Source organism: Suncus etruscus, chromosome 1 (assembly GCF_024139225.1).
Source record: "Suncus etruscus isolate mSunEtr1 chromosome 1, mSunEtr1.pri.cur, whole genome shotgun sequence".
Classification (NCBI taxonomy): domain Eukaryota; kingdom Metazoa; phylum Chordata; class Mammalia; order Eulipotyphla; family Soricidae; genus Suncus; species Suncus etruscus.
Window position 1 is genome coordinate 73,638,245 of NC_064848.1, and position 12,313 is coordinate 73,650,557.

A 12,313-nucleotide genomic window follows, 5' to 3' on the forward strand; every position below is an offset into this window, starting at 1 on the left:
ACATAACTAGCTTATATAGACAAAGTATAGGAAATTTTTTTTTTATTGTTATATAGCAACCTCTTTAGAAAAGTTTTGTGGGGGGCCCGGAGAGATAGCACAACGGTGTTTGCCTTGCAAGCAGCTGATCCAGGACCTAAGGTGGTTGGTTCAAATCCCAGTGTCCCATATGGTCCCCTGTGCCTGCCAGGAGCTATTTCTGAGTAGACAGCCAGGAGTAACCCCTGAGCACCGCCGGGTGTGGCCCAAAAACCAAAAAGAAAGAAAGGAAGGAAGGAAGGAAGGAAGGAAGGAAGGAAGGAAGGAAGGAAGGAAGGAAGGAAGGAAGGAAGGAAGGAAGGAAGGAAGGAAGGAAGGAAGGAAGGAAGGAAGGAAGGAAGGAAGGAAGGAAGGAAGGAAGGAAGGAAGGAAGGAAGGAAGAAAAATGTTTTGTGGGAGCTGGAGTGATAGCATAGAGGTAAGGCGTCTGCCTTGTATGCAGAAGGATGGTGGTTCGAATCCTGGCATCCTATATGGTCCCCTGAGCCTGCTAGGGGTGATTTTTGAGCATAGAGCCAGGAGTGGCCCCTAAGCGCTGCTGGGCGTGTGACAAAGAAAGAAAAGAAAGAAAGAAAAAGAAAGAAAGAAAGAAAGAAAGAAAGAAAAAGAAAAGAAAGAAAGAAAGAAAGAAAGAAAGAAAGAAAGAAAGAAAGAAAAGAAAGAAAGAAAGAAAGAAAAAAGAAAGAAAGAAAGAAAGAAAGAAAGAAAGAAAAAAGAAAGAAAGAAAGAAAGAAAGAAAGAAAGAAGAAAGAAAGAAAGAAAGAGAGAAGAGAAGAGAAGAGAGAGAAGAGAAGAGAAGAAGAGAAGAGAAGAGAAGAGAAGAGAAGAGAAGAGAGAAGAGAAGAGAAGAGAAGAGAAGAAGAGAAGAGAAGAGAAGAGAAGAGAAGAGAAGAAATATTTTGTGGCCAAATAGTGGGTCCTAAGATGGTCAAGAAATTTGACTTTAGCTTGTTCTGTAGTGCCAGCTATGATGTAATTCTTCCATAATAAAAAGAAAGATTTCTGGTAAAGAATTCTGTCTGTATGCTGTCTTCTCTGTATAAACTTTCTAGGAAAAGGCAAGAAAAAGAATTTTTCTTGCATTATCAAGCATTCTTACCCAAAGAAATGTGCTGGTTTTCATTTTTCTTTCATCTCTGAACACCTGTGATGAAGGTTTTATTCTTAAGAGACATTTCCGTAGAGTAAGGAGAATAACCATAGAGTTTCCCTAAATGTATCAGAAGAGAATGACCAAATCATTTTAAGGGGTCAGAAACATTGTACAGTAGTGTTGGAGACTGTTTGGCATAACTAAATTCCTTTATTCTAAAATCAAAATGGAGTCTCTGAAAGTCTGAGCAAAAGTGCCTATGTGACAATTAGCACAAGCTGCCAGCCTGAGCAGCTAGCAAGATGTGGCCTTTGCCCTTGGACCTAAAGAAAAGGGGAGTCACTGCATACCTCAGAGCTAGGGGAGTCTACCACAGGCACCAAGATGTTCCCATAAAGATAGAGGCTGGGGGGCCTGGGCAGAGATTAGATCTTATACTTTGTTGCTCTAACAACTTGGGCCTCATGATTGATGAATGCCAGCTTCGTGATGTACAGCCTTTTTAATTTTGAAAAAAACATGATGTGCCTGTGGAAAGTTACAATTATTCCAAGAATGCCTTGCCCCTTTCTCTTTGTTTGGCCTGACTATAAAAGGCTAGCCCCCTCCCCAAATAAACGGACTCTTGATCGGAACTTTTCGCCTTGAGTCTCCTTGTCTTCCCAATCCCTCTTTTCTTTCAGGCCAGAATCCCCTTCATGAACCATGAATAACTGTTGTGGTCTCCAGCCTCTCCCAAGGGTCAGGATCGAGGTCCCTGGGGGGCTGCACAGTAGGGCAGTCATTTGCCTTACATATGGTTGATATGGTTTAGATCACCAGAATCCCATATGGTTCCCTGAGCCTACCAGGAGTGATCCTTGATTGCAGAGCCACAAGTAAGTCCTGAGCATTGCTGAATGTGGCCACAAAGCAAAAAACCATGAAAGTAATACCAAAGTATTTCTTTTAAAGATATTTTTCTTACAGATTTTTTGTGACAACTTCCAATAGCATGCCTTTCCTTCTTGATGACATCATTCTGTTTTTAATTGAAGATATTATTTAAGAAGGTGGGCTAGGATATTTTGTGAGAAAATATTGCATTTTTCTGGTTCTTTCCTCTTCATTTACATTTTATTATAGATATGTTATTTAGAACCCAGAAGGTAAGGGGAAATTTTTTCACCCATAGAAGTGAATAGAAGCATATTAGACCATATAGAAGTATATCAGACCATATATCCATAGAGAGGTCTCCATTAAGAACTTACTTGAGGGCTCTATTAAACATTCCTGGGACCAGAAAAATAATACAATGTTTAAGGGATGTAACTCACATGAAGCCAATTCAAGTTAGTTAGGAATGGTGGGAGAAAGCTTTGGTTTTCTGACCACCACTTGAGGAATTCTCTGCCCCAATTAATAAATAAATAAAATCTTTGAATTTCCCTCAGGCTTGATAGATCTCAGGTAAGGTTTTGAGATCTGTATTTTTTAACAGTGCATTTCATTGTGCACTATACCATATTTTATGATGTATAAGATGACATTTTAACCCATGAAAAACTTCTTAAAAGTCAGGGGTTGTCTTATATGCCAGTCTATGGCACACGGAAACACTCTAGTTTCAGGGACGAGTGATCCCTCCCTGCTTTTTTTTTTTTTTTATGGTTTTTGGGCCACACCCAGTGACGCTCAGGGGTTTCTCCTGGCTATGCGCTCAGAATTCACTCCTGGCTTGGGGGACCATTTGGGACGCCGGGGGATCGAACTGTAGTCCGTTCTACACTAGCACAGGCAAGGCAGGCACCTTACCTCTAGCGCCACCATGACGGCCCCATCCTTCCCTGCTCTTACCACCGCATCCCATTCAGCTGCCAGGCGTCGTCACTTAGTCCTCTGCTTTTCCTGATTAATCTTTCAGGCACACTTAGGAACTGAGTTACTGAGCACTGCATCCCAACTAGCCTCCAGGTGTCATCACTGGTATGCAGCTTTCCGGTGCTCAATCCTCTGATCAGCTTTTATGGAACACAGAGGAGGCACTCTGTCTCCCACTAGCTGTCCTATTAATCACTGAACCCCAGCCAGTTCTTGGAAAAGCCCCCTCTCCCTGCTCTCAATGTAGATCACATTTAAAAAAAAAAAAAAAACACAGTCAGGGGCCGAAGAGATAGTACAGTGGTTGGGCATTTGCCTTACAAGCAGCTGATCCAGGATGGATGGTGGTTTGAATCCCGGCATCCCACATGATCCCCTGAGCCTGCCAGGAGTGATTTCTGAGCACAGAGCCAGGAGTGACCCTAGAGCACCGCCAGGTGTGACCCCAAAACAAAACAAAACAAAAAAGTCACAGTCACTCACTACAAATGACAGATGTAAAATGATTGTTGGCACTCCAAAGTCTAGCTTTATTAAACATATACTGCTAAACATTGAGGGTTCTACTCTTTTCCTCTTACATTTTTTTAATTTCCATTTGGTGTGTGTTAAAAGAGAGATAGTCTTTCAGCGAATATAGCCCAAACCCTATATTTTAACAGGAAAAGTAGGGGGTTGTCTTATATGCCCAGTCATCTTATCAGCCAGAAAATATGGTAGTTTAGAAACTGCTTGTCCAAGGGATAGCAGAAGCCAACCCAATGGAAAATCCTTCAAATCAAATACTGCTATATTTGCCCTATATGTCAATAAGTTTTGTCAAAATGGTCAAGCAAACTAACTTGCGTTCAGGTTGGAAATTCCTACAGGAAAGGAACCAGATCTTTAAAGTTTTGCAGTTCTTATAAATAGTGAGGTATACTGGTCTCTGGATTCAAAGAGTGTTAGATTAGATCCCAACTCAATCAGTATCTGTGTCTCACCACAGGCATATTCATTAATTTCTCCATGTTCTATATTTAAAAAAAAACTTACAATATGGCATCATTATTATTTAAAATATCAAAATAAAATAAAATGTAAGCCTTGAGCAAAAAGGACTTATCTTGGAAGTCAGAGCTAAATTGGAATGTCTGGGACAAGGATGTTTTTAAGAACTAAATTACAGGGGCAAAAGTGATATTACAGCGGTGGGTAAGGTGTTTGCCTTGCACGTGGCCAACCTTAGTTTGATCCTGGCATTCCATGTGGTCCCCTGAGCCTGCCAGGAGTAATTTCTGTGTGCAGAACTAAGAGTAACCGTTGAGTGCCACAGGTAGTGGCCCGAAAGCCAATAAATAAATAAACCAATAAATAAAAATAACCAAATCACAAGACCATGTATGTAGCTTACGATTAAACTGTTTGCTTTGCACATGTGAAGTCTGGGGTCTATCCCCAGACCTCCCTACCCCCAATTACTTCTTCATTATTAATTTTTTTAAAAGAACACAAATACAACTGAGTTAGTTTTTAATATCAAACTGGTTTTATTAAAAATGATTCATACATCAGATGCCATATAAGAAGTTGAAAGTCACAGAAAAATGTTATTTAAAATGGAAAGTTTTATAATTTGAAAAAGTTTCATTAAGGTCATTAGCAAAAGACCTCTCTATAAATTAACATATCTCTCTAATCCTGACTAGGGAACTCCAGATTATTTAGTTTAAACTTGCCACAGGTGTCTTGCATCTCAACAACTCTTGTAGGGGAAAAAATCCTTCACAAGAGGAAAGCAGGTGAACACAAGTGGCTGAGTGGAGTAATATTGAAAAATGACTATCACACAAAGTATATGAGGACCCGCTTCTTCAATAGACGTGAGATGCCTGCAGCAATTGGCACCCAACATGAGGCTTCTATGCAGTTGACCAAAGGAACTTCCTAATTCTTCTTGGCTGCCGCCTTCTTTGGTTTGGCTGCCTTGGGCCTCACTGCTTTGGCCTTAGCTGGGTTTTGGGGGCCTTTCTGAGCATAGCCACTTCCACCTTTCGGGTGCCAAAATGTTGAAATACATATTAATTATTGAGTCCTGGATGGAGGTGGATAATGGTGAGATGGATGGATGGACCTTTCTCTGCCGGTCTGGGCCATGCCCCTTCCATCCGGTAGGTCTGTAGGTATCAGAATGATGGCGAGGAAATGATCCACAGGCAGTCAGTTTTCAGGATACATCAAGTTTATTAAGGCCCTAGCCACATGTGTGACTCCTAAGCTCTTAAACCTTTTAAGCCTACTCCACAAGCAGCCCTGCATTCAAACTTCTCTCTTCTCCCTCCATCCTGCTTCTTTCTGCATCTCTCTTGCTGAATCTCTCTCAATCAATCCTTTACACCCCTCAGGCAATCCTTTTGTTAGCAACCACAGACCTCTCCCAGATGTGGGCAGGTCTGCCTCTCCAAATGAGCCAGATATAAATTGGGGAAGAGGAGTAATATCTGCCCCTTCCTTAAAAAAAAAAAAAAAAAAAAAAAGATCATAGGCTATTCTTTGTTTTCCTGACTTCTGCCTTTGGCCAAAGGCAGGAACCCTAATATTCCTATAGCAACAAAGTTAAAATGTAAAATTAAAATATCGCCCTTTTCCATAAATATAACTTTTCTGCAAAATATAAGTGTAGTTTAAAATTTTCTTAATGCTTATTTACCAAGCACTATCCTGGAATGTCCTTGCTCCTATTTATCTTAATTAATGCTTATTTAACCAAGCATTTTTCCTGAAACTTCCTTGCTCCTATTAATTAACCTTCTCTAAACACAATTAGAAGAACATTTATACAGAATACATTTTGAAAACAGACTACTTACTATATTAATGCACACAATAAAACATCATGCAATTGGAAATATTAATTATGGAAAACTATAAAGCACATTTAAATCAGCAAGAAAATGACTTAGATCAAGGGATACACCTGAAGCAAAGTTAAGAATGTAGGAGGTTTTAAATTGAATTTTTCAGTTGGGCTTCGCTGTTTTCTATCTCCTTTTTTAATTTTTTACCCTACCACCATACATGAGACACCTGCAGCATAAACTGGTAGATATCATGTTAATCAAAATAACTTAGCATGGAAAGAAGGACAAATACTAAATGATTGCTTTCATCTGTGCCATATATAGAAAACAACAACAACAACAATGGAACAGTCAGTATTGAATGAAGATGAATCTTGCCTTCAATTACAAAATGGATTAAGACAGTTGGGGGGTGATAGCAGGAATGAAGATCTGACCAGAGGTGACATAAGGACAGTGATTGGAGCTCATAGGTAATATGGTAAAGGTAGGTGCAATAACTTTGTACATCAGTACTATAAAAATTACTAATATAGTAATTAAGTACATAAACTATAATTTTTAAATAACATTAATTTATTAAAGCAAGGAGTAAAAATTTAAAATTTTCAAAACAATTGAACTAAACTAAAAAATACATTTTTATTTTGGGGAGAAGGTTAAACTTAAAATATATTGTGTATACACTAGATCTTGACAGTCCAAGCATGATTGACTATATTTTGTGCCTAGTTGTTTATTTTGCCCTTACAATTTTTCCCTTTGATAAGACTCTCAGTTGCAGAAACTTAAATAAATAATATCAGTACATCTAGTTACTCTTCTAAAAGTCCTCAAAGTTTATTTAGATCAGTGTTTCTCAACCAAAAATCATATTCCCTCTATGGAGCCTCAGGTTATTCATTCCAGCAGGGGCAGTGATGAAAATCCCGTGCATGAAAGACCAACTGACAGTAAGCCAAGGGGCCAAAGGTGTGGATGTGGGTCAGAAATGAAAACAAAGAATGCTCAAAAGAAAAATAAAGTTGAAAGGAGGTCACAATGGCAGAAAGGTTGAGTAATTCAGATTTAATTCTGATTAATTAATTAATTCAGAGTAATTCAGATCATGACTTCAGGCTCACATTATTACAGGCAAATCATTTTTGTTTTGTTTTGTTTTGTTTTTGGGTCACACCTGGCAGTGCTCAGGAGTTACTCCTGGCTCTACACTCAGAAATTGCTCCTGACAGGCACGGGGGACCATATGGGATGCCGGGATTCAAACCACCAACCTTCTGCATGAAAAGCAAATGCCTTACCTCCATGCTATCTCTCCAGCCCCAAAAGGCTTAATTGTGTGTGTGTGTGTGTGTGTGTGTGTGTGTGTGTGTGTGTGTGTGTGTGTGTTTGGGCAACACCCAGTGACGCTCAGGGGTTACTCCTGGCTATGCACTCAGAAGTCGCTCCTGGCTTGGGGGACCATATGGGATGCAGGGGGCATCGAACAGTGGTCCGTCCTAGACTAGCGCTGGGCAAATCATTTTTGAGTGGGGGCAGCAGCACGTGGCCTGTAATACAATTTTCTGGAATTAATAAGAATGAAAGAAAATAATTATAATCAGCATCTTTAGGTTGGCTACAACTGGTAATGCTCTGGGATTACTCTGGCACTGCACTCAGAAATTTCTCCTGGCTGTTCAAGAGAATTTATGAGATTGGTACCAGAGATTGAACCTAAGGTAGCCTCATGCAACGCAAAGGCCCTATTGGCTGTATTATTGCTCCATTCCCCGTAATCACTTCTTAAACTAAATTTCCAACCTACTTAGTAATAAATGGATATATATTATTATTAAAATAATGATATTATGTCACTTTGCTACCAAAATCTAAGACAAATCTAGTCTTGGCATTCAAAAATTGTATTAGTTGTAGTTTTTTTGGTTTTTTGTTTTGTTTTGTTTTGGTTTGGTTTGGTTTTTGGGTCACACCCAGCAGTGCTCAGGGGTTTCTCCTGGCTCTATGTTCAGAAATCGCCCTTGGCAGGCACAGGGGACCATATGGGATGCTGGGATTAGAACCACCGTCCTTCTGCATGAAAGGCAAACGCCTTACCTCCATTCTGTCTCTCTGGCCCTAGTTGTAGTTTTTAAAGTCCTTATCATTGTGTTGAGTCAACGAATGTTTTGTGGTAACTTATATGTTAAACCTGTGTGAGAGAAGACTCCCAGAAATCAAACTCAAGGGGAAAAAATCTCAGTTGGATGATTAGATATGTCAACTATGTGATGCATTTTTCTTTAAATAAATTTAACAAATAAAAAATCTTGGTTGGTTAAAAGGGAATGTAAATATTAAAGATCTAATTAGAAGAGTTCCTGCGGGCCCAGAGAGATAGCACAGTGGCGTTTGCCTTGCAAGCAGTCGATCCAGGACCAAAGGTGGTTGGTTCGAATCCTGGTGTCCCATATGGTCCCCCGTGCCTGCCAGGAGCTATTTCTGAGCAGACAGCCAGGAGTAACCCCTGAGCACCGCCGGGCGTGGCCCAAAAACAAACAAAAAAAAAAAAAAAAAAAGAAGAAGAGCTCCTGAGACACTCCATAATAATTGCTTTCTTCTATATACATATGTACAAATTCAGGTCAGGTTGGTATATTAAAGTTTAAGAGGAAACAGTGTCAAATGTTTAGCCTTATTAGATAGATAGATAGATAGATAGATAGATAGATAGATAGATAGATAGATAGATAGATAGATAGATAGATAGATAGATAGATAGATAGATAACTAGTTTGTGGGATCCTAACATTGAAAATACTAATGACAAGTAAGTAGGTTCAATATGTTCTAATCTATTCTAGTTAATTCCCAATGTGGAGCAAACTTTATTGTCAAGTATATTAAGTGTAATAAAATCTTCTAGAGTCTTTTTGCCATTTATAGAATTGTTCTAAGACTCTAATACTGAATATTGTATTCAGAGAAGTTTGCAAAAATAAATAAGTACAGCAAGTGCAAATTTGTTATAGTAAATTAAAAGTTAAAAAGATAAAGGCTTTCAGCATGGGACTAACTCAGGGCTTCTCAAATAATGGGGCATGTCCCCTGGGGGGGGGGCATTTGACCACTGCAAACACTCCCATAACAAGCTAAGCCCCGTGTTTATGTCTCTGTAAGTCTCTGGAGCTGAGAGTTGCTGTGTCCTGCTTCAAACCCCTCTTCAAAAAGCTATGCATTGTAAAATGTGCTCATTGTAGCCATTAATCCAGACATTATCTCTGATTAAAAAATCAGCTCAAATTATTTTATATATTTTGTTTTGCAGGTTAAAGTTTTGTTTTGTTTTGTTTTGTTTTGTTTTGGTTTTGGGGCCACACTCGGTGGTGCTCAGGGGTTACTCCTGGCTATCTGCTCAGAAATAGCTCCTGGCAGGCACAGGGGACCATATGGGACACCGGGATTCGAAACAACCACCTTTGGTCCTGGATAGGCTGCTTGCAAGGCAAACGCCGCTGTGCTATCTCTCCGGGCCCTAAAGTTTTTTTTTTTTAATAAAGATATATTTTCAGTCGCACAGGTAAGTGCAAAAAATGTTTTCTTCTTTCTAGGGGGTCATGACAGAAAATAATTGAGAAGCACTGGACTAACTGGACTAAACAAGTAAAGTATTGCTGTTTACCTCTACATCTTTTTCTTTTCCCACTAGACTGCCTTTATTTTCATTCTTTTTTTTTTTTTTCGTTTTTGGGCCACACCCAGCAGTGCTCAGGGGTTACTCCTGGCTATCTGCTCAGAAATAGCTCCTGACAGGCACGGGGGACCCTATGGGATGCCAAGATTCAAACCAACCACTTTAGGTTCTGGGTCGGCTGCTTGCAAGGCAAACACTGCTGTGATATCTCTCTAGCCCCTTCATTATTTTTCTTTAAATAATTTTTAATTTTTTCACAGTAATATTTTAGGTACATAGTGACATTGAATCAGGGGCATTCTCACCACCAGTGTTGTCCTCCCTTCACCCCTGTTCCCAGCATGCATCCCATATCCTCCTTCTTTGCCCCTCAGACCACTAGAATAAGTGGTTCCCTCTGTGTCTAGCTTGTTATAGATTGGGTATTGATTCTATTATTGTTGGTTTTGGATTTGGTGTTTAAGTCTGATCTTTTTTTTTTTTTTTTTCTACTCAATGTTCATACCCCTGTTTGGTCTTAGTACCATCCATTATTTCCCCCTCAATTTATGCATAAGAACAAGTTGATTCAAGTCATGAGTTTCTGTTTGAAGGGAAAAGGGGGGCAAAAATAAAACAATAAACTGGGAGGAGTCCATCTAGAGGTTATAAATATCAATTTAAGAGGAGAGAGGGGAAAAAGGAAGAAAAACATAACAAAAACAAAACAAAACAAAGCAAAAACAAAATCCAAGAAAACAAAAACAAAAAACCAGGCAAACAAGAAAACAAAAACAAAAAACACCCCCCAAAAAAACCCCCCAAAGCACCATAGCAATAAAGACAACAACCAAACAATAACCACAGGCCCAAAATTAAAACAAAAAAAAAACAAAAAATTAAAAAAAAATAAAAAACATCAATAACAAAAATTTTCTTCTTCTTTTCTCTTCTTCTTTTCTTCTTCTCCTTCTTCTTCTTCCTCCTCCTCCTCCTCCTCCATAGGCACAGTAAATATTGGAGAGATTAGAAAGGGAATTCCCTTGGCCTAAGAGATACAGGGTTTTTTCTGCCCTTGAAACATACTGCCATGGGAATAACTACAGGCTCCAAACATGCTCTTTTACTCTTCTCTAGGTCTTTTTTTGTGGTGTCTGGAAACTTTCTGCTCAGTCGTGGATGATAAAATCAGGCCTCTGTACTAGAGATCTTGGTATTTTCACAGGTCATAAGACGAAGTCTAGGATAGAGTCTTTCTTTAAGGTTCTAGAAGTTCTATTCCAACACTATGGTTTTAATCAGTCTTCTGTAATTGTTAGCCTTGGTGTTTGCACTGATCCTAGGATGAAGCCTAGGATAGAGAGTTTCACTGTTTCCAGAAATTCTGCTCAGTTACAGTTGTCTCAATCAGACATCTGGAATTAAATATCTTGGTTGTTTTACAGATCATAGGCCAAAGCCTAGGCTAGGATCTTTCTTATTGGTCCCAGGGAAAGTTCTGCCCAGTCATGGTTGTCACAATCAGTTTTCTGTAGTGATCGTGGCTTTTGCACTGATCAAAGGATGACATGTCTTCTGATTTCATCTTATTGTTAGGTGGTGAGATAAGACAACCTGCTCTTAGATCAAATTGTTGCTATTTCCTCATTGTCAGGATGTCATATCAAAACTGGCGTATGTTGGTGTCAGAGCAATATTAAGAATGTCTTAGAGGGACTTTGATTCCTGGAGCTGTTGTGGAGATTTGTGTCAGTTCTGTTTTCTTTTTTTTTTTCCCCTTGGGGAGGGGAGGGTCATATCCAATAGCACTCAGGGGTTACTTCTGGCTCTATGCTCAGAAATCGCTCCTGGCAGGCTCATGAGACCATATGGGATGCCGGGATTCAAACCACCATCCTTCTGCATGCAAGGCAAACACCCTACCTCCATGCTATCTTTCCGGCCCCGAGAACTGTGTCAGTTCTATTTTAAGATCTAGGTTTTGGGGTTGAACTACCACTATCCAATTACATGGAGTCTAAGTTGGGTCCACATGTCATATGTTCAAATTGGGAGGTGCCCCTGTTTTGTAAAATGTGTGAGTTCTTATCCCTAGCAGATAAGAGCTTGTTTCTATACATAAAATTTTCCCTTTTTAGTATACCTTTGTAAAAAGAAATGATGCTATATTATATTGCTGGTGCATTTGAAGGTGAGAGTCTCAGACTTCATCATCTCTGTGCCCTGGTTCTAACCTGAGCTTTTATCCCAGGCAATACTTTTTCTTGTAGGTTTTTGTCCCAAGAAGAACCAAAACAGGCAAGTTAAAGAAGAAAAGAAAACCAAAAAAAGACAATATATATGAAAAAATAAATAAAAATGAACTTAAAAAAAGTAATTAAGGGAGAAAAGTGATGCAGGAGACTACCTTACATTTGGGGATAAACAGGTTAAGATGTAGTATTATAGAGGTATTAAATATATAAAGGAAATATAGGCTTCCCTATTATCTTTTGAGATATTCTTGTGGGGATAAGGGTGAAATAAGGGGCACATTTTCATCACACATTCTGGTCTTGTTGACTTTAAGAAGTGATTTGCATCAGAAAGGGCTCAGGTAGAGTTCTTGCACTGGGGATCCGTCTGGAGCTGAATTCAGTATTAAGCAACAGTCCATATTTGGGGGGAGTGAGGAGGGCCACAGAACATGAATCAGCAGGAGTGTTGGTTGTAGTTTCTTGACAAGGGATGAGATGTGGGGCTGAGAGGATATCTTTTCACTTGGGAGCTGGGTGATGGCTTATTGGGGCAGGAGGTCAGACTCAATACCTAATAAGTTAATAACTG